General features: G+C 42.2%; 1 pseudogene; it reads left to right on the top strand.

Annotated features, from left to right (window-relative positions):
* On the top strand, nt 1-27022 carry LOC119771365 (annotated as a pseudogene).
* The last annotated feature ends 545 nt before the right edge of the window (nt 27023-27567 follow it).

The following is a 27567-nucleotide window of genomic DNA, read 5'->3' as shown; positions in this document are numbered from 1 at the left end:
TGTAGCAGAGATGGCTTAAAGGAAAACGAGGTGACTGTCAGAGTCTTGCTCATCGAGGATCATGGAGCCAATGGATGCCTCCAGTGAGTCGTTTCACAGGTAATGCTGAGCCAATGCAAAAAATTAAATACAAAGTTAATCCCAATTTTTTGACAAATATCTTATTATCCTTTAATCATGGTACTGTTGACCTTATATTTATTTATAAATGGTTCAGGTTAGTAGATTATCAGTAAATATTTTATATAGCATTGATGAACAAACCTTAGATGTGAAGCAGGCTCTAACAAGCAAGTACCTTATCAATTAACAAATGTAAGTAAACATAACAAATGTAACATCAAGTAAACATAACAATGAAGTACCACCACCCCTCCCAAAAAAATATAAGACAAAAGATTTTTTACATATCTTAAAGGAATAGTACACCCAAAACATGATTAGCCTTCATTTTCTACTCACCCCCATGCTGAACAACACTCTGGAGTACTTTTTTGATATCTCAAATGCATCTGGAGATCTGGGAGGCTTCTTGCTGTCTGCTGACATTCAAATAATGGAGGTCTATGGTGCCCGAGGCAGAAAGGTCCATAAAAGTCCACAAAAAACGTGTCAATATTCCTCCATACTGCTCGTCCAATGTATTCCAAGTGTCCTGAGTGGGTAGCGTCCATAATTTACTCGAAACGAAGTCATTTAGAATGTTTTTAGAGCATAAACAGTAGTGTATAGGATTTCCTAAAAGCGCGTTCACGAGTCTACGGAAACCGCGGCAGACCAAACCAGATGAAAGTGCGCATTCAGCTCGGCAAAGAACTCATGCTCTTCCTCAACACTGAAGTCCTCAGACATTTTTCTTTCTTTGCACAGGTAAACAGCACATTTCTTCTTCTACGCTTGCATTATCGACAGAGCAGACGCTGAATGCCCACTTTCATCTGGTTTGGTCTGCCGCGGTTTCCGTAGCGTCGTGAGCGTGCTTTTAGGAAATCCTGTACACTACTGTTTATGCTCTAAAAACATTCTAAATGACTTTGTTTCAAGTAAATTATGGACGCTACCCACTCAGGACACTTGGAATACATTGGACGAGCAGTATGGAGGAATATTTACACGTTTTTTGTGGACTTTTATGGACCTTTCTGCCTCGGGCACAATAGACCTCCATTATTTGAATGTCAGCAGACAGCAAGAAGCCTCCCAGATCTCCAGATGCATTTGAGATATCAAAAAAGTACTCCAGAGTTTTGTTCAGCATGGGGGTGAGTAGAAAATGAAGGCTAATCATGTTTTGGGTGTACTATTCCTTTAAGAACAGTTTTGAAACTTCTAAAGATTACAGTTCTGCAACAAAACTCAAAGAAAAAAAAATCCGATTAAGGCCCCTAAACTGACTTAGACTTTGGCCATTTTTTAGGCCTGATCTGACAATCAACAACTCAATTAAACTATTTTTTTTATTGTATTTTACCGATGTTAATAATTACATAAAAAAAGCTTTAAAAACAATAATTTCAGTCCTATTAGTAACCTACAACCCTTTCGTTGCAATGCTAACTGCATCTAACACCACTGTTGCCCACTTTCACCAGTGGCAAGAATGTGATAATAAAGATAAGCATAACTGTTTTCTGTCTTTCTATCAGTTGTCATGATTCTATCTAAGGCTCGGACCCACATGCAGTGAAACCAAACAGAGAGACACAGATGAAAAGTTCAACGGGTTTTATTGAAGAGGTTTAAGCTCGGTGCAGAGTCTCTCTGAACTGTGCTCAGCCGGAACTGGAAGGCGAGGGGAAGACAGACTGTTAATCCAGGCTCAGTGGGAAATTTGCTTTGTTCATCTTTAAGGAGAGGGTCTGATTGTTGACTCATGTTTCCAGAGAAGTGAAGGATCCTTGACTCCAATCTGTGTGTTGGTTTTCCAGAGAATGTCTGATTCAGTGGAGGGCCGAACAGGGTTTACCCAGAACTCGGATGGTGTAGATGGACGGAGACGCTGATTGCCACTCAGATTTCCTACTGTACTTGAAAGGGTCGTGGTGAGAATGATTCCCTTGCTCAGAGAGTAATTGTAACGTCCTCAAAAGGAGACTGGATCCAAACCTCCTGTTTGAATCCCTCGCTCAGTTTAAGACTCAGTTGATCCCTCCTGGGAGAGGAGGTCTGAAAAGGTCCAGTTTGCAGGATGACTTCCTGTTGAGAGGCAAAGACAAAAAACAAAGTTAAAACTTAGGGAGAACTAAGTTCTCAGTCTTACTCAATGAAAACTCAGCTTGGCTAGAGTACCAAAAACTGGCAAACACTCTGGCGTCGAGGTAGTGGCAACCAGCAGCTTAAGAGCACTCCGATAATGAGGTAACCGTCAGCAGGTGTGTGAGGAGGCGGACCGGAACCAGGCGCCTCCTGCTGGTGGAAGGGAGAACAACACAAAAGACTTAATTTGCCATTTAGAATTATGCTTCATTTCCTAGACAGCACTGAACTATTTTGATTGTTGTTTGCATACCAAACTTGTCAAAAGCTACAAATTAACTCAGCTGTTTATTGAAAACTCTTCTGTTTGTAGTTCAGAGGCAACAGGAAGCAGATCTCCAGCTCCCAGCAATGTGTCCATGAGGAGCGATCGATCTATAGAGGCGGTGCCTGATTTTGCTGGTGAAAAGGCTCCAAGGTATGTTTCACCATTTTTATTAAGCTTGAAGAAAGTTTATTCATGGTTAATACATAAAGTATGTAGACCTTTAAACATCACCTAGATAACTTTGCAGTGATGATATATTTTAAACTATTTTTCATCTGTTCAGTTTCAGTTCAGTTTATTTCTATAGCTCCAATTCACAACTTGGAACTTTACAGTTCACCAGATCATACAGTCAAATTAATTCGAAGTTTTCTATTTAAGGAAAACCAGTTGATTGCATGGACTCATTGACTCGAATGCAATCCCTCACACTAAGTATGCTTGTAGCGACAGTGGAGAGGAAAAACTCCCTTTTAACATGAAGAAACCTCCAGCAGAACCAGGCTCAGTGTGAGCGGCCATCTGCCGAGGCCGACTGGGGTTCAAGGAGACAGAAGCAGAGATATAAAAAGCAGCTGTAAAAGGCGGCCCCGTCCAGGAAACACACAGCCAGGCAGACGAGCTCTGAGCCAGCTCCCATATTAGAGGATGAAGAGAGCACATCCAGCCAGTCACAGTCAGAGAAACAGGACTACACTGAAAAACAGGCCATTGTTCAACATTTATAAACAAAGGTGTTGATGGCAGCAGCACAGCTGATATTTCTCTCCAGGATTGAGTCACAGCCAAACAGGAACAGACGAGGCAAATCTACTATGAGAAAACCTTTATTTGAATTTCAATTATTTCATATATTCATTCAGACAAATTAAATAATAGATAAAAAAAATAACCTCTTAGTGTTTGTAAAAATGTTGCAGAACTTTAAGAAAATATTAGTCCAAGATCTATTAAGACTTTTTTACAATGACCTGACAAATAACATATAAGGTTATTACATGTAATAAATTCCCCAAAGGCTTACTAAAAGATGTATTTTCCACCCCATCAAGAAGCAGTTTACATTTAAGAAGAAAAAAATCTCTGATTCCCATTTGATTCTGCAAATTCTCCCACTTACAAAATATGGAGGTGTGACATTTACATCATAGGTGTCTGTTCACTGTGAGAGACATAATGTAATGAAAAAAAAAAAAACCCGGAGATCACAATATATATATATATATATATATATATATATATATATATATATATATATATATATATATATATATATTTTTTTTTTTTTTTTTTTACTTTATTTACAGTTGCAAATAAATATTTGAACATATTTGCCAATCAGAAAAGAGACTGGCCCTCCAACAATGAAAAGTCTGTCAATGAAAAGTCCACCTACACTCTGCTTATTATCCTAAATTAGATGCACTTGTTTCAGGTCGTTAGCTGCATAAAGACACCTGTCCACCCCATACAATCAGAAAGAATCCAACTACTAACATGGTCAAGACCAAAGAGCTGTCCAAAGATACTAGAGACTAGTGATGGTGAGATGAAGCCTCATGAGGCATTGAACCGTTTGGCCAAATTGCTTCAACGATCCCCACAGTTCATGAGGCTTCATGTGAACATGTCACCACCTACTGGTGGACAGCAGAACTACAGTTTGTAATAAAATCTGTGAATTCTTTTGCAATTGTTTTTCTTTTTTTCCCCCCTTTTCAGTTCCCTTGAAATTGTTAATGGTTGGTGTGTATAATAAAATCTTTTGTAAGTTTTTTTTTAAGTGTAAAATTTCTTATAACAATCATTTAAGGTACACAGTTTTTCTGCTATTTTAGTGAAATAAACTCAAGCAGACAGTGAAAGTATTTGTGCAAATTGGGCATGATGAACAAAATGAATGGTGTTAGTCATTTTTATTCAAACATGATAGTTTTTCCATGTTTTTTGGTTTTAATCAGGTTGGAAGTTATGTTCAACCAATCTTTTGGCTAAGCCAACCTAATTTACCCAATCTATATTTTTACTCGGGCAAAACAATGCAAATTAGTCTCATCAGCCAAAATAATTAAGTTTAATCGCAACTTTCAAAAGAGACAGACTGGTCTTGAACCATCAACCTCTAGGGTGAGAGTCTTCCTCTTACTGAGGACGCCACTCATGTAGATATTCTGATCTGGGAGAAAATACTTCTTAACCCTGACGTATTAACACTGGCTTTGTCTGGTGGTTTTGCTCAAATTTTGATCATTATATTGTTTATTCAAACCAAATTAGCTTTAAGCAACTAGATTGGTTGGAAAGACAACCAATTTATTCTTAGAATCTATCCAAACTTTATCCAGCTGAGAGCATCTCTCCTCCAAACTCCCACATCTTGACTGAACACTGAGGCTGTCTAGATGCCTGTCAAAATTCTTGCGCTTCCCGAACCGCTTACCGAAGCGGTCACGTGGTATCACGGTAGCGAGGCCTCGGACGTCATCAATTTTGGCCCCTCCTCTAAATGAATCACGCCTCGACACGCGCTTCGGGGAAACGCCCCCTCCATTACTCGACACACGCCTCGAAGCCTCGGCTCATCTCATAACATCACTACTAGAGACTAAATTGTACACCTCCATCAGGCTGGGCTGGGCAAGAATTATTCTTCATTTCCTAGAAAGCACTAAACTATTTTGATTGTTGTTTGCATTTGAAATTTGTCAAAAGCTGGAAATTAACTCAGTTGTTTATTGAAAACTCTTTTTTTTGTAGTCCACAGGTAACAGGAAGCAGATCTCCAGCTCCCAGTAATGTGTCCACGAGGAGTGATCGATCCAAGGAATGGGTGCCTGATTATTCTGGTGAAACTGCTCCAAGGTAAGTTTGACCATTTTTTTTATTATGCTTGAAGAAAGTTTATTCAAGGTTAATAAATAAACAATGTAGACATTTAAACCTCACCTAGATAGCACTGCAGTGCAGTATATCTTTACACTTGAATTGCAATGAACATTCAGATAAATAAATGAATAATTACATAAACAATTGAACTAAATAAATACATATGTTTTTAAAGTCTGTATCTGTAAATGTTTAAATATTAGTCTATAATTTCAATTGATTTCAATTCAGTTTATTTATATAGCGGCAAATTCACAACACATGTCATCTCAAGGCACTTTACAGTTCAACCAGATCATCCAGTCAAATTGATACAAAGTTTTCTATCTAAGGAAAACCAGTTGATTGCATTGACTCGAATGCAATCCCTCACACTAAGCATGCTTGTAGCGACAGTGGAGAGGAAAAACTCCCTTTTAACAGTAAAGAAACCTCTAGCAGAACAAGCTCAGTGTGAGCGGCCATCTGCCGAGGCCGACTAGGGTTCAGGGAGACGGAAGCAGAGACAAAAAAAGCAGTTGTAAAAGGCGGCCCCGTCCAGGAAACACACAGCCAGGCAGACGAGCTCCAAGGCAGCTCCCATGTCAGAGGATGAAGAGAACGCATCCACTCAGTCACGGTCAGAGAAACAGGACCACACTGGAAAACAGGCCGATCTCCAACATCTATAAACAAGGGTGTTGATGGAAGCAGCACAGCTGATGTTTCTCTCCAGGATGACGTCACAGCCAAACAGGAACAGACGAGGCAAAGCTACTCTGAGGAAAAGCAGATAGAGCAGAACATTAGAGATTGAACTAACAGATTCTGCAGAATAGGAGAACAGAGAGAGAATGAAGCAGAATGATGAAATGGGGGTCCCTATGTCCTCCAGAAGTCTAAACCTATAGCAGCATAACTATAGAGATAGCTCAGGATAACCTGAGCCACTCTAACTATAAGCTTTATCAAAAAGGAAAGTTTTAAGCCTAGCCTTAAAAGTAGACAGGGTGTCTGCCTCACGGACTAAAACTGGTAGTTGGTTCCACAGGAGAGGAGCCTGATAACTAAAAGATCTGCCTCCCATTCTACTTTTAGAAATTCTAGGAACCATTAGTAAACCTGCAGATGGAGAGCGAAGTGCTCTGTTAGGAACATAAGGAACAATCAGATCTCTGATATCAGATGGAGCTTGGCCATTTAAGGCTTTATATGTGAGAAGGAGGATTTTAAATTCTATTCTGGATTTAACAGGAAGCCAATGAAGAGAAGCCAGGATAGGAGAGATATGATCTCTCTTTTTAATTTCCATCAGAACTCTGGCTGCAGCATTTTGGATCAGCTGAAGGCTTTTAACTACAGTTTGTGGACTTCCTGATAGTAAAGAATTACAATAGTCCAGCCTTGAAGTAACAAATGCATGGACTAGTTTCTCAGCATCACCCCCGGACAGGAGATTTCTCATTTTTGCAATGTTCCTCAGATGAAAGAAGGAAATTCTAGAAACCTCTTTGATATGGGATTTAAATGACAGGTCCTGATCAAAAATAACACCAAGATTTTACTTTATTATCTGAAATCAGTTTAATCCCATCCAAATGAAGTGACTGACTAATCAGCTTCTTTTTCAGAGACTCTGGTCCAAAGACTATAACTTTTGTTTTGTCTGCATTCAGAAGCAGAAAGTTAAGAGTCATCCAAGTTTTTATGTCTTCAAGACATGCCTGTAATTTATGTAATGGGTTAGCTTCATCTGGATTTATAGACAGATATAGCTGGGTATCATCAGCATAACAGTGAAAATTAATCCCATGCTGTCTAATAATTCTACCAATTGGGAGCATGTATAAAGTAAAGAGAATTGGTCCTAGCACTGATCCCTGTGGTACTCCACAGGTAACCTTTGAGCATGTTGAAGATCTATCATTAACATGAACAAACTGGATTCGATCAGATAGATAAGATTTAAACCAGTCTAGTGCTGTTCCTTTAATTCCAACAAAATATTCAAGTCTTTCTAAAAGAATATTATGGTCAACTGTATCAAATGCAGCACTAAGATCCAACAGGACGAGCACAGATACAAGTCCATTATCTGAGGCCATGAGAATATCATTAGTGACTTTCACCAGAGCTGTTTCAGTGCTATGATGAGCTCTAAAGTCAGACTGAAACTCTTCAAAAAGTTAATTATGGTGTAAGTGATCGCAAACTTGTTTGGCAACTACTTTCTCAAGAATTTTGGATAAGAAAGGAAGATTGGATATAGGTCTATAATTGACCAAGTCATCTGGGTCAAGAGACGGTTTCTTAAGCAGAGGTTTAATTACAGCAACCTTAAAAGCTTTAGGTATATATCCCTGTAACAGAGATAGATTAATCCCATCTAAAATGGAGGAGGAGATCAAAGGGAATACCTCCTTAAATAACCTGGTTGGAACAGGATCTAACATACAAGTTGAAGGCTTAGATGAAGACAATAATTTTGCTAATTCAGAAAGTTCAACTGGATCAAAGCAGTCTAAACCCGGTTCAGATTCCATGACTACCTCAGGTTCAATCGCGGATAGAGGAGTGCTTATGATCTTATTTTTAATAAGATCAATCTTATTTATAAAGAATCCCATAAAATCATTGCTGCTAAGAGCAGGTGGAATGGACGGTTCAACAGAGCTATGGCTCTGGGTGAGTTTGGCAACTGTATTAAAAAGAAATCTAGGATTATTCTTATTCTCCTCTATTAATGAGGAGAAGAATGCTGCTCTTGCTTTACAAAGGGTCCTCTTATACAGCAGTAAACCATTTTTCCAGACTAGGAAGGACTCCCGCAGGCCTGTTGAGCGATATTTTCTCTCCAGTTTCCTAGCATTTTGCTTCAAAGTACGCAGCTCTGCATTAAACCAAGGAGCAAGCTTTCTATTTTTAATGGTTTTCATTTTCAAAGGAGCTGTATTGTCTAAGGCAGCACGCAGAGAACTAGCAACCCCATCAACAAAATCATCAACCTGTGAAGGGGAATAAGCTATGCTTTTGCACTCTGCAGCACTGCTCAGCGACACAGAGGAGAGAGAAAGTGAAGCATATTCTTTAAAATTTATTACTGCACTATCTGATAAAGATCTACTAAAATGTAACCTTCTTTTTGGGAAGGAGAACTCTGTTAAAGTAATCCTGAAGGTTATTAGAAAGTGGTCAGAGAGGACAGGGTTGTGAGGAAATACTGTTATTTCTTCACATTCTATGCCATATGTCAGCACAAGATCCAAAGTATGAAGATGAGAATGTGTGGGACTATTCACATTTTGAACAAAGCCAATAGTGTCTAAGATAGCATTAAAGGCTGCTCTTAAGCTATCGCCTTCAATGTCAGCATGGATGTTAAAATCTCCCACTATGATGACCCTGTCAGTATTTAATACCAAATCAGAAAGGAACTCTGAAAACTCATCTAAAAATTCAGAGTAAGGACCTGGTGGACGATACAAAGTTACAAAAAGAGAAGGTTTTCTTGCCTTGAAATTTGGATCAGGGAAATTAAGGGTTAAATGTTCAAAAGAGTTGTAGGTATTAACTGTTTTGGGAGTAATCAGTAAGTCAGACTGGAAGATTGTTGCTACTCCTCCTCCTCGCCCAGAACTTCTGGGTATGTGAAAATTTAAATAGCTTGAAGGAGTTGCCTCATTTATGCTCACATAATCCTCTTGCTGCAGCCAGGTTTCTGTAAGGCAACATAAGTCAATGTGATTATCACAAATCAAGTCATTAACTAGCAGACTTTTAGAGGAAAGAGATCTTATGTTAAACAGACCGCATTTAATTGTTTTAACTTTTTCCCCAATTGGAGTTATTTTGATTTTAAATAGATTATCATGATTTACTCCTTTGGGAATATTTGCTAATTTATTAGATTTTGGTTGTGGGCAAGACACTGTCTGGATAGAGTAAAGAGTGGGTAACAGTAGAGAAGCTGCAGAGATGTGTGTTAAACTACAACTCTGCTTCCTGGTCTGCACCCTGGGTGGACAGGGTTCTGGAGGACTAATAAATGTGGCCAGATTCCTAGAAAGAAGAGCTGCACCATCCAAAGTGGGATGGATGCCGTCTCTCCGAATCAGACCAGGCTTTCCCCAAAAGGATTGCCAATTATTAATGTAGCCCACGTTGTTTTCAGGACACCACCTAGACAACCAGCGGTTGAATGACGACATGCGGCTAAACATGTCATCACTGGTCAGATCAGGGAGGGGACCAGAGAAAATTACGGAGTCCGACATTTTTCTGGCAAACTTACACACCGAAGCAACACTAATTTTAGTGACCTCCGATCGGCGTAACCGGGTGTCATTACCACCAGCGTGAATAACAATCTTACTGTATTTAACCTTATCCTTAGCCAGTAGTTTCAGGTAGGATTTGATGTCGCCCGTTCTGGCCCCCGGCAAACATTTGACTATGGTCCCTGGTGTCTCTAATGCCACGTTTCTAAATATGGAGCTGTCAATCACCAGAGTGGGCTTCTCAGTGGGTGTGTCACTGAGTGGGGAAAACCGGTTAGAAACGTGAACGGGTTGGTGGTGACCAGTGGGCAGAGATCCACGACTACGCTTTCTGCGTACAGTTACCCAATCGCCTGGCTGCTCAGGCACTTTTGGAGGACAGCTACGTGGGGGGCTACTTTAACTCCTGGATGTTCAACCGCCTGAAGCCTGGATTCTAAGGGCATTTCTCAATATGCGTTCTTGAGCATTGTCGTGTGCTCGTGTACTTGTGACACGTCATCAGCCTCAGCCCGAGTACCGTTCCAATTCTCGAGAACGCCAGATCGAGAACGCATCAAATCCCCGGATGTTGTTCTCACCCCGCCCTCTTTATCGAGCACGCATCAGAGCAGACTTGTGCGTTCTTCTGACTGACCGCTTCCCCAGAATGCCCCACGGCCGCAGCTTGATTCGAGACAGCGCTCACAGTGTTAAGTTAAACATTCCCTTTTCTGCTGCTGTTGTTCTTCAAAAGTACGTTTTGAAATCGTTTGAGGCGATAACATTATACATTGAAGCCTCCCTGTGTGGTCTGTTTACAGAGTTAGTGCGAAATTTTAAAAAAAGTCCGACGTTGAACGGACCAGAGTGACCAGCAGACCTCCGAGGGTAAGCGCAGCCAGGGCTAAATTTACCCCGTCTGTAGTGCACTTCTCTCGGTCTAGTTATGTGTGAACTACCGCTCGTTCTGATGGCGGTTTTTTGCGGTTCGGTAATTTTTTTAAATGTTTTTTAAGCTTTAGAAATTAAAAATATTGTTTTCAAAATGTTTTGTGTAGGGAATAAATAGTTTTGACTGTTAAAGAAATGCTAAAGAACGTTGCACGTGATGACGTCACGAGTACGCTTCTGCTCCAATACACATACGTGCTTGCGTGCTCGCGTTCTCGTCAAGTCTGATCTTCCTGCGTTCTCGCCAAGAACGGACTTGACTCGTGAATTGAGAAACGCCCTAACTCTGACACCCTTTGCCTCCAAAGCTACAAAAATCCTACACTTATTACTAGTGCTGTCAATCGATTAAATTTTTTTAATCGCGATTAATCGCATCAATGCCTGAGTTAACTCGCGATTAATCGCATTTTAATCGCACATTTTTTTCCTGATTGAAAATCATTTAAATACTCTCGATGACATACAAAAAAATACATACAGGCTAGGTTTGTGCCAATGTTCTTTTTTTAAAATGAAAACAGGTCACAGATACTGATTTATGCCAAAAATAACAAATACGTAGGCAAAAAAAAGGCCCTGAAAACAGGCTGATGTAAAAGACAGTCTTTACAGTTAATACAGTCTTTTGAACAAAGACAAGCATTTTACCCTACTGCTATAAAATGTAGTACAGTTAACATTAGATGTTAATTAACCAAGGTAATAATGAACAATTTTCAATCAATACATCAAAATCAATAGACCGACATCACTAGATGGAGGCAGTCTATGCTCTAGAAAGTTACTTTTCAGCCTCTTAACAAAAATGAGAACACACACACACCCACCCACCCACACACACACACACACACACACACACTCACCCACACACACACACACACACACACACACACACACACACACACAGACACACACACACACACACGATACCGACCTGTTGCGTACACAGACGGCAAGAGTGCCGTAGCAGATTCCATTTCACCTCAGTAATCTGTTTTCTCAGCGTATTTCAGGTTGCTACTAGTTACCAGACACTCAACTTGTTTGTTGGTGGTGGGGCTTAAAGAAAAGGCACTAGCGTCACCCAGTGTATGAGCGTCTTTTTCCCTTGAGGAGCTCCGCTCTTGAAGCCTATGAGAAATGCACAGACTGGGGGAAAATAGCCCCGCCTTCCCGCAGGCTGCAGCGGGATGTACTTGGAAAATTGTACCATAAAACCACATAGCGTTAATCTCACGTTAAAAAAATTATCGCCGTTAAAATGGCCTCGCGTTAACGCGATAATAACGCGATAATTTTGACAGCACTACTTATTACACATCCCATTATCACTAAAGGAGGCAGAGGAATAACTGAACATCTGACACAGAGAGCAGTAGAGAGGAGAGGAAGAAGGAACAGTTGGAAAAGAGTCAAGGGAGGGAGAGAGAGAAGCCATAGCAATGCTAAGCTAGCGCTAGCCTAGGCTAGCTACTCCTTGCTATCAGAAATAAAACCGTGTGAAACTGACAAGTGCTCAGTAGAAAAGGGTAGCAGAAGGTGCTATGTTTTAAAGTAGTCAGTTAGAGTTACTTAGATACAGAGATATCACAGAGAAAATAACTTATCTTCAGATGGAGTTCCTCTGGCCAGCTGCAACAGCGGCACACTCAATTAATCCAAACAGGAAGTGCTCTCACACAATGTCATGAGACAACCGAAAGAGGAGGGAGAGCTTTAAAGGGGAACACCGTTTTTTTTTACATTGGGCCCTTGATTTTACGATATTACATCATGTTCTACTCACCCGTATTAGTTTTGTGTCATTTGGAGCCGTTCGGAAGATATTCCGTTGGGTTATATTCAAGTAACGTCTTCCTATGGGCAAGGACTTGAAGGCACAAACTAAACTGTTCATAATTTATTCTTTATGGTACGCTAGCATTCATAACATGTAGGCGAATCACTGTCTCCCAGACAGGGCCGGTTCTAGCCCTTTGGTTGCCCTAGGCGAGATTGAGTTTTGCGCCCCCCTGTGCGGTGAATTCTGCCTACAGTTGTGCAAAGTGTGTGTTACAAAATTGCAAATTGAGTGCAAAGCAGTGTTTGTTCTTTTAGTTTTGTGAACTCAATGAGTGGATTTGCTATAAGTATTAATAGTTTTAGAAATTGTGCTATAAGAATCAAGGTTGTGTTTAAGCATTCAGAAAAAACTGTAACTTAGCAACTAACTTAGCATGGAGTGATGCATAGACAAATACCAGAATAGGTTGCAGTACCTTTTCTTTTTTATTATTTTAAATAATTTATTACACACTCAAAGTTAGGACTGTGCAAAAACACTTTTAACCATCTGTAAGGACACTTAGGTAAAGTATAACTAAAAAACTGGATTGAATCATTGAATGAATTTATTTCAGACAATTAACAAATTTAACACACATTAAACACATATTAAATAAATCAATTTCAGAAATTACCAAATAACAATAAAAAATAATAAATTTAAGAAATTCTTCAACCAAGGACTACATAAAAAAGTAATTGATAAACATTAAATTACATTTTCTGTTCCAGTTCAATTAAATCATTTGAACATAAATAGAAATGAGATAAACAAAAATTTCCTCTAAATAAAATATATCAGTTATATTTAACCTGATTTCTGACATTGATTAGTGATTAAAGAAAGGATTAACCCTCTACAAACAAAAGTGCTTTTATGAATACCATTACAAAATTTGTAATGGTAAAGTTTGAAGTTGTTGTTTTTTTTTGTTCACATATTCTATGATGAACAGCCATAACTTCATATATTTTGATGATTATTTGTACATCCCTTTTGAATACTCAATGCAGATAATCACTACAAAATATTTTATTTATATTAGTATCTTCTACCCATTCTCAAGCTAATAATATAGCACATAATTCTGCTGCATATATACTGAGAAAAAAAATGATGTCAACATTAGGGATGGGGATCGTTAATATTTAATGATATCGATACCTTTATCGATACTCCTTATTTATCTGAGTCTTTATCGATACCACTATCGATACTTTTCTGTTATTTGGTGGAAAGACGATGCAACAAATTTTTTTTAACAGAACTAAGTTAAGTGAGCATAACAAAAACGTTTCTAGCCTTCAATAAACATGGCTAATGTAATAGGCCACTTGGAAATGACATAAAACTAACTAGAATATATTTTCACAATTGTTGGTTGATGTATTGTCTACTGTCACTTTTCATCATGTTTTTAGTGATTAGGAAAATATTTAACAAATAAATAATTGTATTTTAAATTAAATGTAATTTTTAATAAATGTTGGCATCAGTAGTTTAATTATATATAGAGCAATATACAACTGTATTACTCATGTTTCTCGCCAAAAACAAAATTTCCCGTTTTCTTTACGTTACACTTGAATGCATCATGATAACCTAATTGTCGTTTTACTGAGCCAATCTGAACACATCATCACGCAGCACGTCTGAAACGTTATTTACTTTTCAAGCTAACTAGCTTGTATGCTTCCGATTACAACACGGATTTCACAATTAATATTTTTAACTGACCGGACAAGCTACAAAGTCTGTGTGCGCTTACCAGTGGTACTCTGAGTGGATGATTAAGACGGGCCCGACTGCGGCTGCAGGAGGAGGAGAGGGGAGTCTTTTCCGTTCAGCCATTCTCGAGTCGCGAGCAAAGTTAAGTGTCAGAATTCACTTGTTTTACTTTTAATATCTGTTTGCTTACAATTTCATTACAAAATATTGGTGTACATGCTGCAGTGATTGACGTCACGACTTCCGGGTTGGAGGGCGCTTGAAAAGTGATCAGAATCTTTTCCGATTTTCTCTTAAATGTGAAAAAATAAATAAAAAAACGGTGGTATATTTATTTGTTCATATTTTGCTATTTATTTATATATACGTAAGGTTAAGTGAAACTGACGGACGCTTCATAACCGGTTTAATTCGCTTTTTTTTCTAATTCTATGATTAATGGGAAGTAAGCCTAAGGGCGACGCTAGAGGGCGCCCCCAACACATTTGTCGCCCTAGGCAATTGCCTAGCTCGCCTGTAGCAATCGCCGGCCCTGCTCCCAGACATCTGCAGTTATATTTTTGTGTACGACGTCATCCGCGCGCCGGACTGTAGTTGTAATAGGCAGTGCGGGCCACAGACGGCTACGCTAACTAAGTGCACGCAGCAAGTTTGCAGAAGGAGACGTGATAATCTACCATCATCTGTGGTAGTAGCACTAGACACCCTCCAGGCATGTAAGTAAAACTAGCTGCAGTTCAGCTGACAGGATGAATGAATGGTAGCTGGCGCTACCATGTCTTGGAAGCTATAGGTATCCATCCAATCCTCATATATGGTGTAATATAATGCATACTATAAAATGAATGATATTTTTGTTGTTGTCTTTTTAGCCATCCAAAGCAATGTTCAGTCTGTAAAGAGGTTTTAACGGATCGAGAGTGGTGTTCAAAGTGCCAAAAAACAACCCCAAAAACACATGGTAAAGTTTTAAAAGGTTTTTATCACTTTTTATTGCTCATAACTGCTTATACATGCTGTGTTAAAGAAATCCCAGTTTTCCTAAACACATTTGAAAGCTTAAGCAGCCATAAGAGTTTTAGATGATGATTACATTTGATATGATTCCATCAATGTCAGTTTGATTTTTTTTTTTTCACAGGTGAAGAACCTGATTTAAAACTGAAGAAGAAACTTCAAAAAGAAATGCAAAAGAAATTCTCGGTTACAGCTGAGGGCAATGGTGACCCAAACATTTTACTGAAAAGTATTTACACAACCCTCTACATAACCAAAGGACAGAGTCTTTCTGATGAGCATGAGCATGAGTTTAGACACCTGAAAGGCAGTCTTAAAAAGCAGTCCTCAGAAGATTCCTCAGTGAACCTAACTGAAATGTTTAAATCTTTAGAGGACCAAGGGAAACCCCACAGAAGGGTCCTGACAAAGGGAGTTGCAGGCATTGGGAAATCATTTGCTGTTCAGAAGTTCATTGTTGACTGGGCTGAGGAGGAAGCAAACCAACACATTGACTTTGTTTTCTGTCTTGCTTTTCGAGAATTGAACCTTGTTAGGAAGGAAAAAAAGCCTCAACGAGCTTCTGAGTGATTTTCATCCAGCTCTTCAATCTCTAAAAGATCCTCCAGCTTATACTAAAGCAAAGATAGTAATAATCCTTGATGGTCTGGATGAAAGCAGAATTAAGTTAAACTTTGAGAGCAATAAGACCGTGTTGTCTCTATCAGAAGTAACATCTGTAGATAACCTGCTTGTAAACCTTATCCAGGGTAGCCTCCTTCCTGAGGCAAACATCTGGATAACGTCCCGTCCAGCAGCAGACAGTCAGATCCCTGCAGAGTACATTGACTTGATGACAGAAATAAGAGGGTTTACCGATGATCAGAAAGTGGAATATTTCCGAAGGAGATTTGGTAATAAGTCAAGTGTCACAGAGAGCATAACATCACATATTCAGTCCTCTCAGTGTCTCGATATGATGTGCCAGATTCCGATCTTCTGCTGGCTTTGTTCGGTCTTATTCTCAGAGGTCTTTGGTGGAGATGAGAAAGCTGAAATCCCTCAGACTCTGACAGAGATGATGGCACATTTTGTTTTAGCCCAAACAAAACGTAGAAGCAGAAAATATGAAAAGAAGAGTAAGACCCACATGGAGAAGCTTCTGCAGACACACAAAGAGTTTCTTTTAAAACTTGGGAGGCTTGCATTTTTCCAACTTCTAGATAATAATCTAATATTTTACGAGGAAGACCTGAAAGACAATGGAATCGACACAAAAGAAGCTTCTGTCTTTTCTGGTTTTTGCAACACAGTTCTTAGAGAAGAAAAAGTTTTCTACCAGAGAAAGATCTTCTTCTTTGTGCATCTGACCCTCCAAGAGTTCTTTGCTGCACTGTATGTCTATGAATGTTTCACAACCAAGAAAACCAAAGAGCTTGTGGAATTCCTTAAGTTGGAGGATAAAGATTATGCTTTAGCTAACCTCATAAAGATGACTGTTGACAAAGTTTTCGAAAAGAAGAATGGTCACTTTGACTTTTTCTTGCGGTTCCTTCTTGGCCTGATGATTGAACCCAACCGAAGACCTCTTCAGGGCATGTTGACATCTGTTGACCCAAGTGAAGATGCAGACAAGAAAGTCTTAACTTACCTGAGATCTCTCCGAAGAAAGAACCTGTCTCCAGATAGCTGCATCAATATCTTCCAGGCTTTGGTTGAGATGAGAGATCATAAACTCAAAGATGAGATCCAAGAATATCTTCAACTGGACAATCGTTCGAATAAAGAGTTAACTCCCCTACATTGCTCTGCCCTGGCCTACATGCTGCAGGTGTCCAAGAATGAACTGGAGGAGTTGGACCTAAAAAGTTACAACACAACAGATGAAGGCAGAAGGAGGCTCATACCAGCAGTGAGGAGCAGCAAAAAGGCTGTGTAAGTTTACTTTTTATAATCAAGGAAATATATCTGTTTTGAGATGCATGTTGAATATGAATGTTTTTCAAATCCAAGGGGTTTGGTAAAAGTTAAGCCTAATTCTCGACAAAAACAACTGGCCTTTGGCTCCCTTCCCATTGGCAAAAAAAAAAATTCTAAAGCTTGTCTCTATACAAGTAAAAATCGTATTTGTTCGATCTTTCCCCAAAATTCTCAATTTTAGGGCATCCTTTCATAAGAAATATGAAAACATTAAGAATGTGTTTAAGAGTTCCATTTTCGGTCATAATTCATTAATTTTCAATTCAATTTTCTCATCAATGTGCGAGAGTGGAGGTAATTCTCGGCAGCCAGGTATTTTTTGGCATAGGGTAGCTTGTTTTACACAACAGTAAGCACATGAAATGATAAAAAAATAATCAAAAACCTAAATTTGTTTAACTTTAATCTTTCCCTAACTTTGCCTGAACTGAGACCTCTGTAAGCTCTATTGGAACAAGCAGTTGTTTCCAGTGTTCGGCAGCTTAGCATTTCAGGCCTGCTGGAGGAAAGCTAATGTGCTTTCCTCTTAGATACTCTATGAGGATCTGAGAGCATGGGAGGGGGTGGGAACATGCGGGAGGCCTGACAAATATGGGGGGGCAAGGTGGTGAAGGGCCTTAAAAGTCACCATAAGGATTTTATTTTGAATGCGAAACTGCATTCAATATGATGTGATGTCATTGCAGAAAAAGGCTGTATACAGCTGTAGGGGGAAAGAGTCCTGTGGTTCAATGGTATTGCTTAGGACAGGGAAAAGTGACTTAGAACTATGTTGATTGGCAATTTTACCGTATTTTCACGACCATAAGGCGCACCGTACTAAAAGGCGCAGTCTCAGTTATGTGTGCCATTTCTGTATTTAACACACACATAAGGCGCACCGGACTATAGGGCGCGTTTTTTATATACAGGTACATGTCCTCTACTACCTTTAAATACCTCTACTGCGTATTTAAAAATACAGCGGGGGCAAAACTGAGTATGACTGTGCTTTATTCATGTATTTATTACAAAGTATTAATCAAACCTGGGAGCTGGCCGTGAGACAGACACATCGCAGATGACAGTGATCACTCCTAAATTAACTTAAAATCCTGAAACCTGACGACGGAATATGTTCGCTTTTATTACCGGTATCCTGGTGCCTGCAGTTTAAATTATTTAGATGAAAAACACCTGCCAGCCACCGCGGTGAACCCGGAGGCTGCGCAGCCTAGAGGCTGCTGATGAAGGGATTTCTACTGTCAGCGCACCGCTGGTATGTGGGGGTCTGAGCTCCTCCGACAGAAATAGTATAGGCAGGATAATAATCTGGATGAACTGACTGCAATTATTAAGTTTTCAGGTGGACATTCTCACTTAAAAACATATTAAAACTACTTTATTCCCACTGATCACTGCAAATATAGCTGCAAGATTTAGATTATTTAGATGAAAAACACCTGTCAGCCGCCGCGGTGAAACCGGAGGAGACCCGGCCCAGAGCCTGCTGTTGAATTAAGTTTTCAGGTAGAAAAATAGAGCGGGAGCAAAACTGAGTATGATTGTGCTTTATTCATGTATTTATTACAAAGTATTAATCAAACCCATCAAAGTCATCATCCTCTGTTTCTGAATTAAACAGCTGCGCTAAATCAGAAATGCCAATTTCCCCTTCTTCGCTGTCAGAGTCACTTTCCGTGCCGCGTGGCTCCTCAGAAATAATGCCGGCTTTTGCGAAAGCTAGAACAACAGTGCCAGCAGACACGTTAGCCCAAGCATCAACAATCCATCCACAAACTGTGGCGTTAATTGCCCGGCGCTGCCTTCCACTTATCGTTAAACTGTGGTCTCCATCAGTCATCCATCGCTCCCATGCCGCTCGCAGCCTTACTTTGAACAGCAGGTTCACACCGACGTCGAGCGGTTGAAGTTAATTTGTCAGACCCCCGGGATAACAGCATTCATTTGATTCACCTTTTTTTTCACATCGGCTGTGAGATGGGCACGCACGCAGTCACAGATTAACAGCGATGATGATGCGTGGAAAAAACCACCTGGTCTCCTCACATACACCTCAGCCATGCTTTCATCATCTCCTCATCCATCCAGCCTTTTTCATTTGCCTTAATATCATGTCATCAGAGCGATATGTCTGTCTCGCTGTCAGCTCCCAGATCAGCTTCTCTGATTGGTTGATGCGGCGCGTCCAGCAGCAAAACTTCAATTTTTCCATCTCAAGCAGCAGCAGCGCGTTGGCAGATGCTTAAACGCTCCTGACGCACTGCGCCTGCTGCTCCAAACGCCCCGCGGGACCTTTTGCTGCACTTATACGTGCAACAACCATTGACTTTGCATGTAAACTCGCTGCTTCTGCTGCACCTGCTGGGTCCGGTTCACACCGATGTCGAGCGGTTGAATAACAGCGAGCACAGCGTTAATTTGTTTCACCATGTTTTTCACATCAGCTGTGAGATGGGCACGCATGGAGTCACATATTAACAGCGATAGTGATGAGTTGAAAAAAACACCTGGTCTCCTTACATTCAGCCACTCTTTCATCATCTCCTCAATGAGGTGGTCTCAAAAGTCGCAGTTACAACACACATAGGGCACACTGCACTAAAGGGCGCACCGCACATTTTGAGGGGGAAAAAAAGACGTTTAAGTGCGCCTTATAGTCGTGAAAATACGGTAGTTAAAATCAGCCTAGACATTGGTGTCCACTGTCCAAAATTTATATCATAGCTTATAGCATGACACATTCATCCATCCGTTCACCAGTTGCTTCTTAGCAAAAGTTTTGCCATGGACAGGTTCTCTACATATATACTTTTTTTCAAAGGTATCACACAGTTGAACACCTTGTGTCAACAATAAAGAGTAGCTACACTAATACCCCTTTCCCACTGGTCGAAAGACCTGTTTAAACTCCGGAACAGTCGACTTTTAGTGAGAGTGGGAACAGCTAACTCAGACGTGTCTACCAGGTCAAATGACTGAGCATCCATCCATCCATCCATCCGTCCGTCCGTCCGTCCGTCCGCCCGCCCGCCCGCCCGCCCGCCCGCTTATCCGGGGTCGGGTCATGGGGGCAGCAGCCTAAGAAGGGAGGCCCAGACTTCCCTCTCCCCAGCCACTTCTTCTAGCCCCTCAGGAGGAACCCCAAGGTGTTCCCAGGCCAGCCGAGAAACATAGTCTCTCCAGCGTGTCCTGGGTCTTCCCTGGTGGGACGTGCCCGGAACACCTCACCAGGGAGGCGTCCAGGAGGCATCCTAAACAGATGCCCGAGCCACCTCAACTGGCTCCTCTCGACGTCCGAGATGTCCCGACGTCCCGGATGACCGAGCTTCTCACCCTTTCTCTAAGGGAGAGCCCAGCCACCCTACGGAGGAAACCCATTTCGGCCGCTTGTATCCGCGATCTCGTTCTTTCGGTCATGACCCAGAGTTCATGACCATAGATGAGGGTAGGAACGTAGATCGACCGGTAAAACAAGAGCTTCGCTTTTTGACTCAGCTCTCTCTTCACCACGACGGACCGGTACAGCGCCCGCTTCACAGCAGACGCTGCGCCAATCCGCCTGTCGATCTCCCGCTCCCTTCTTCCCTCATTCGTGAACAAGATCCCGAGATACTTAAACTCATCCACTTGGAGCAGGACACCCCCCTGACCCGGAGAAGGCACTCTACCCTTTTCCGGCTCAAGACCATGGCCTCGGATTTGGAGGCACTGATCCCCATCCCGGCCGCTTCACACTCGGCTGCGAACCGATCCAGCGAGAGCTGCAGATCACGACCTGATGAAGCCAATAAGACCTCAGCATCTGCAAAAAGCAGAGATGCAATCCTAAGGCCACCAAAACGGATCCCCTCAATACCTTGGCTGTGCCTAGAAATTCTGTCCATGAAGGTAATGAACAGAATCGGTGACAAAAGGCAGCCCAACTCTCACCGGAAACGAGCCCGACTTACTGCCGGCAATGCGGACCAGACTCTGACACCGGTCATACAGGGACCTGACAGCCCGTATCAAAGGGCCCGGCACCCCGTACTCCCGGAGAACCCCCCACAGGGCTCCCCAAAGGACACGGTCGAACGCCTTCTCCAAGTCCACAAAGCACATATAGACTGGTTGGGCGAACTCCCATGCACCCTCCAGGACCCTGCTGAGGGTGTAGAGCTGGTCCAGCATTCCACGACCAGGAAGAAAACCACACTGCTCTTCCTGAATCCAAGGTTCGACTATCCGACGGACCCTCCTCTCCAGCACCCCCGAATAGACCTTGCTGGGGAGGCTTAAGAGTGTGACTCCCCTGTAATTGGAGCACACCCTCCGGTCCCCCTTTTTAAATAGGGGGACCACCACCCCAGTCTGCCAATCCAGGGGAACTGCCCCCGATGTCCATGCAACGTTGCAGAGTCGCGTCAGCCAACACAGCCCTACAATATCCAGGACCTTGAGGAACTCCGGGCGGATCTCATCCATCCCCGGGGCCCTGCCACCGAGGAGCTTTTTAACCACCTCGGCGACCTCGCCCACAGAGATTGGAGAGCCCAGCCCAGAGTCCCCAGGCCCAGCTTCCTCAATGGAAGGCATGTTGGTGGTGTTGAGGAGGTCTTCGAAGTATTCCGCCCACCGACCCACAACTTCCCGAGTCGAGGTCAGCAGCACACCGCCCCCACTATAAACAGTCTTGGTGCTGCACCGCTTCCCCCTCCTGAGACGCCGGATGGTGGACCAGAATCGCTTCGGAGCCATATGGAAGTCTTTCTCCATGGCCTCTCCAAACTCCTCCCACACCCGAGTTTTTGCCTCAGCAACCACCCGAGCCGCATGTGACTTCGCCCGCCGGTACCCATCAGCTGATTCCGGAGTCCCACAGGCCAAGAAGGCCCGATAGGACTCCTTCTTCAACCTGACAGCATCCCTCACCAGAGGTGTCCACTAGTGGGTTCGAGGGTTGCCGCCACGACAGGCACCGACAACCTTGCGGCCGCAGCTCAGATAAGCCGCCTCGACAATGGAGGAACGGAACATGGTCCACTCGGACTCAATGTCCCCCACCTCGCCCGTGATGTGTTCGAAGTTCAGCCGGAGATGGGAGTTAAAGCCCCGCCTAACAGGAGACTCCGCCAGACGTTCCCAGCAGACCCTCACAACATGTTTGGGCCTGCCAGGTCCACCACCACCACCACCAGAGCCAACTCACCACCAGGTAGTGGTCAGTGGAAAGCTCTGCACCTCTCTTCACCCGAGTGTCCAAGACATACGGCCGCAAGTCCGATGAAACAATGACAAAGTCGATCATCGAACTGCGGCCTAGGGTGTCCTGGTGCCAAGTGAACATATGGACACCCTTATGCTTGAACATGGTGTTTGTTATGGACAATCCATGACGAGCACAGAAGTCCAACAACAGAACACCACTCAAGTTCAGATCGGAGCGGCCATTCCTCCCAACCACACCCCACCAGGTCTCACTGTCATTTCCCATGTGAGCGTTGAAGTCTCCCAGCAGAACAAGGGAGTCCCCAGGAGGGGCACCCTCCAGTACCCCCCCTAAGGACTCCAAGAAGGGTGGGTAATCTGAACTGTTGTTCGGCCCGTAAGCACAGACAACAGTCAGAACCCGTCCCCCTACCCGTAGGCGGAGGGAGGCTACCCTCTCGTTCACCGGGGTGAACCCCAACGTGCAGGCGCCGAGATGGGGGGCAACAAGTATGCCCACTCCTGCCCGGCGCCTCTCACCATGGGCAAATCCAGAGCTGAAGTATGTCCAGCCCCTCTCAAGGAGACTGGTTCCAGAACCAGAACCATGCGTCGAGGTGAGACCGACTATTTCTAGCCGGAACCTCTCAGCCTCACACACTAGCTCCGGTTCCTTCCCAACCAGCGAGGTGACATTCCACGTCCCAAGAGCCAGCTTCTGCAGCCGAGGATCGGACCGCCAGGGTCCCCTCCCTCGGCCGCCACCCAACACACACTGCACCCGACCCCTATGGCCCCTCTCACGGGTGGTGGGCCCATGTAAGGGGGGACCCATGTTAACTCTTCGGGCTGAGCCTGGCCGGGCCCCATGGGTAAAAGCCCGGCCACCAGGCGCTCGCCATCGTGCCCCCCCCTCCAGGCCTGGCTTCAGAGTGGGGAACGCCGGGTCCAAAGGTTGTAGTCAATGACTCAGCAACCGATCCATATTAAAAACTCATCAGCTCTGACCGGCATGCGGTTGGAACTCCAGACCAGGGTTGACCCGCTAAATTACCCAATACCAGGGAGCGCAACGTACGGACTTTAACACTGCCCATTTTCTTCTGATCTAACAAGCCGAAACAACTCTGTTTACATTTGTTAAAAGATGGAGAGGCACTGGTGAGAGATATTCAGCCAGATAAAAGAACGAAACAATAAAGCACACAAATTATGCCCTGGTTTCCTTACATGTTGCTCTCCTCTCCATTGTTTATTTTCCTGATTTCTGTTACACTGGTGACATAATCAAGACTCCCCCTTTGTGATGGTGTTACCAGACATGCAGCGGAGGAGGACAGAGGCGATGCAGCTTGCCAGCTAGTGGTTAGAGCCCCGCCAATGGGAAATGAGCCCAGACGCCAAAGGAGTCAACCCATTTAAAAAAAAAAAAAAGAAACGTTATTAACCCGCTATTTTCAGTGGGAAAGATTATCAAAAAACAATAGTTGTCACTTTTTCTTTGATTGGTTTTACATATAGTATTTAAACTTGAATTTGTTTTGGGAAACAAACAATGACTACAATTTTGTTCTTTTTTATAGTAAAATAGTGATAGATATGTAGCAGGTTTTAAATTAGGGCTGTACATGTGTAATGCACTTGTAACTAACATCAGGTTGTAAATTTCTTATAGATTAAAAGACTGCAAGGTGACTGCAAAGTGGATTGAACACCTGGTCTTTGGCTTTAAGTTCCCATTTTCCCCGCTCCGAGATCTGGACCTGAGCAACAACGATCTGATGGATTCAGGTGTGAAGTTGCTCTGTGACGGGCTGTCGAGTCCCTGCTGCAAACTCAAAATATTGAGGTATTTATACAGATCTAAATACAATCTATTTTCTTAATCCTACCATAATAATGTTATTTCTTCCTTTGGTGTTAGAGCAACTTTATTCAGTATTCATTGTTTAGATATTTTCTACAAATTACCAATAACAAGAGTCTGTGGCAATCAGTCTAAGAGTTGTATCAACCCTTGGATGTTCTCAGGTTATCTGGCTGCTGTATCACATGGACGGGGTGTGAATATCTGGTCTCAGCTCTCAAGTCCAACCCCTCCCACCTGGTGGAACTGGACCTAAGCTACAACCATCTGGGGGAAACAGGAATCAAGCTGATTTCTGAGCAATTTAAACAACAAAAACTCAAGTAATTGCAATGCTACTCCTTTGAATTCCCGAAACCAGTCCAAAATGCCCATATATAGTAGATTAAATAAAGTTGGTTTCTAACTCTGATCTCTCTTTAAAGCTTTAAACACGATGGAAGTAATCGGACAAAACCAGGATTCGAAAAGTGTAAGTAGATAACTTTCTATTTTTAGTTCCTTTTTTTTTCTGGGGAGTAAAAAAAAAACAAAACAAACAAAAAAAAAAAACAATACAATATCACTAATGTCATATTGCCCTTATGTGGTTGGACTTGAACCATAAATAAAACCAAGACCAACCTTAGTGTCAAACAGCTATTGAACCCAAAGATAAATCACAAAAAAAAGGCTTTTAGAGAATGAAAAAGTGCAATGATTATTATTGGATTCATCCCCCCATCAAAAAAATAGATAAATACAATAGAAAAAGTTATGTGTTTGGAGCTCCAGCTATTTTGCAGCATTGCCAAACACACAGTTCATTCAGTATTAATGATAGGTAGATTTATTAAGGTAATGGAGTAGCCCCAGTAGTGCAGCATGTAAGGAATGGTGCTGTAAACCTGTACAAGTTGTTTGACATGAAAAACTTTTTTATAAAGTAAATAATCTAAGAATGAGAATGAAACAAAATGGGGAACATATAATAGCAATTTTGAATATATATATTAGGGATGGAACGGTTTATGAAAACCGTCCGGTTTGGTTCGCGTGTGTTGCGTTCGGTTCATGCGCGGCTCCTTTTGCTCATAGGCGAAGCGTGTACACTCCAGAGCAGAAGGTGGCGGTACTGCGACCAAAGCCAACCACCAGTAGTAAGCAAGAAGAAGAAGCGAAACAGCGTATCCAGGTGTAGCAGAAAAAAATCAGTTGTTGTGGAGAATTGTGTGGGTATGGCGAGTGGGAAAGAACAGGAGTTGGAAGACGCGCCAGCAGCACTTTATAGGTCTGCTGTATGGGAGCGCTTTGCATTTAGAGTGACCTACGATGACGGCGGAAAGAAAGTTGTGGATAAAAGTGCAACAGTGTGCAAGCATTGTGCAACACGTTTTGTTTATGCTAACAGCAACATGACCAACATGTCAGGCTCACACCGAACCGTGGATTTTGGATTTTGTGAACCCTCCACCCTTAATAAATATATATATATATATATATATATATATATATATATATATATATATATATATATTAGGGGTGGAATGGTTCACAAAATCCACGGTTGGGTTCGATTCACGGTTTCGTGGTCACGGTTTTCGGTTCGGTTCGATTCGGTATATGTTGATTGTTACACCGAAATCCCATAAAAATGTATGAAATTAATGAAAAAATCCCCCCAAAATTAATGGATTGTAATTATTTTAAATGATCCGCGGAAACCCTGGATCATTTCCGTATGTTTTGCTGCTTTGAATTTAATCATCTCGCGCATGCTCTCTACCATCTCCAAGGGACTCAGTCTTACAACTCCTGTTCTTTCCCACTCGCCATACCCACACAATTCTCCATACCAACTGACTTTTTTTCCCTGCTAAGCTGCTTCGCTTCTTCTTCTTCTTGTTTACTACTGGTGGTTGGCTTTGGTCGCAGTACCGCCACCTTCTGCTCGGGAGTGTAAACGCTTCGCCTATGAGAAAAAGGAGCAGCGCATGAACCGAACGTAACACACACGAATCGAACCGAGACAGTCGAAACGAACGGTTCGGACGGTTTTCATAAATCGTCCCATCCCTAATTTATATATATATATATATGAGGTATAAAAATTTTATCCAATCAGTAAAACTGAGCGGAAAAAGTTTTTTTTTGGCTATTTGCAGTAAAAATATTTCTATATCAGCCAGATGTTGCCTGATATCGATGCCTGATATTGAGCCAGACGCTAAAATAGGCCTGATAAATTGGTCCGCCACTTAATCGGTCAGGCTCTACACTCTAATGTGGATTTTATTTTTGTTTTTCCAGATGCCTGCAAACTTACTCTGGACTCCAAAGCTGCACACAAGAATCTGCTTCTATCTGATGGGAACAGAAAGGTGACCTGGGTAGAGAAAGAGCAGCCCTATCCTGATCACACAGAAAGGTTTGAGCACTACGCTCAGGTCCTGTGTGAACAGGGCCTACAGGAGCGCTGCTACTTTGAGGTGGATGTGGTGGAGCCCTGCACCGTTGGCCTAGCATACAAAAGCATTGAAAGAAAAGGAGACACAGTGAACTGCAGGTTTGGGATGAATGAAAAGTCGTGGTCCCAGAGTTGCTCAGGACATGGTTCCTACATATGGCATAACAACAATAGTACTTTTGTCTCCTCTTTGCGCTGCTCTCGTGTTGGAGTGTACCTGGATTATGAGGCTGGCAGCATATCTTTCTACAAAGTTTCTAATGACAGCCGCAGTTGTCTTCACACCTTCAAAGATCTGAGGTTCAGTGAGGCCCTCTATCCCGCCGTTCAACTTCATCGTCATTCTTCTGCTTCTTTTTGTTAGCTAACATTACATTAGGAAAGTGCAAAGCACCGGCGGGAGTAGAGAGTGACGAGTTTCTTTAATTTTGGTGCTGTAATATTCCAAAGTAAGAAAGGGATCTGCCTATATATCCAATATTACGACTAAAAAATTTATATATTGTAGAATATTCTGGCTGGCTCGCCAAATATAGAAGCAGCTGTACTGCCTTATATTTCCTTATCCATGCCCTTATAATCCTAGCAGTACATGCTGAAGGTCAAGTATGAGTCTTAGCAATAATAAGGTCCCTAATGGCTAAGATGTTTTGGCATAAACAGAGAACGTCTGTATAAACATTCTTTCCAGTGTCAGAGCAACCTCTGGCTTTCACCAGCACACGTGAATTCTGGTAAGATTTCGACATAATATTCCGTTGTGCATGTGCATTGAGATGAAGCCTGAGATAAAATGAGAGTTGGGGGGGAAAACTCAGATGTCTGACGATGTGGCGCTGAACTTAGCTGTTGAAGACAGCTGTAGGAATTTGAATTGTAAATAAATGTTTCCCCCCTCCGGAGGACAAAATGATGTGAATCGTGTTCAGGTGT

Source organism: Cyprinodon tularosa, unplaced genomic scaffold (assembly GCF_016077235.1).
Source record: "Cyprinodon tularosa strain WSP-4 unplaced genomic scaffold, ASM1607723v1 ctg666, whole genome shotgun sequence".
NCBI lineage: Eukaryota > Metazoa > Chordata > Actinopteri > Cyprinodontiformes > Cyprinodontidae > Cyprinodon > Cyprinodon tularosa.
Note: the sequence above shows the minus strand (reverse complement) of the source record. Positions and strands in the feature narration are given on the sequence as shown.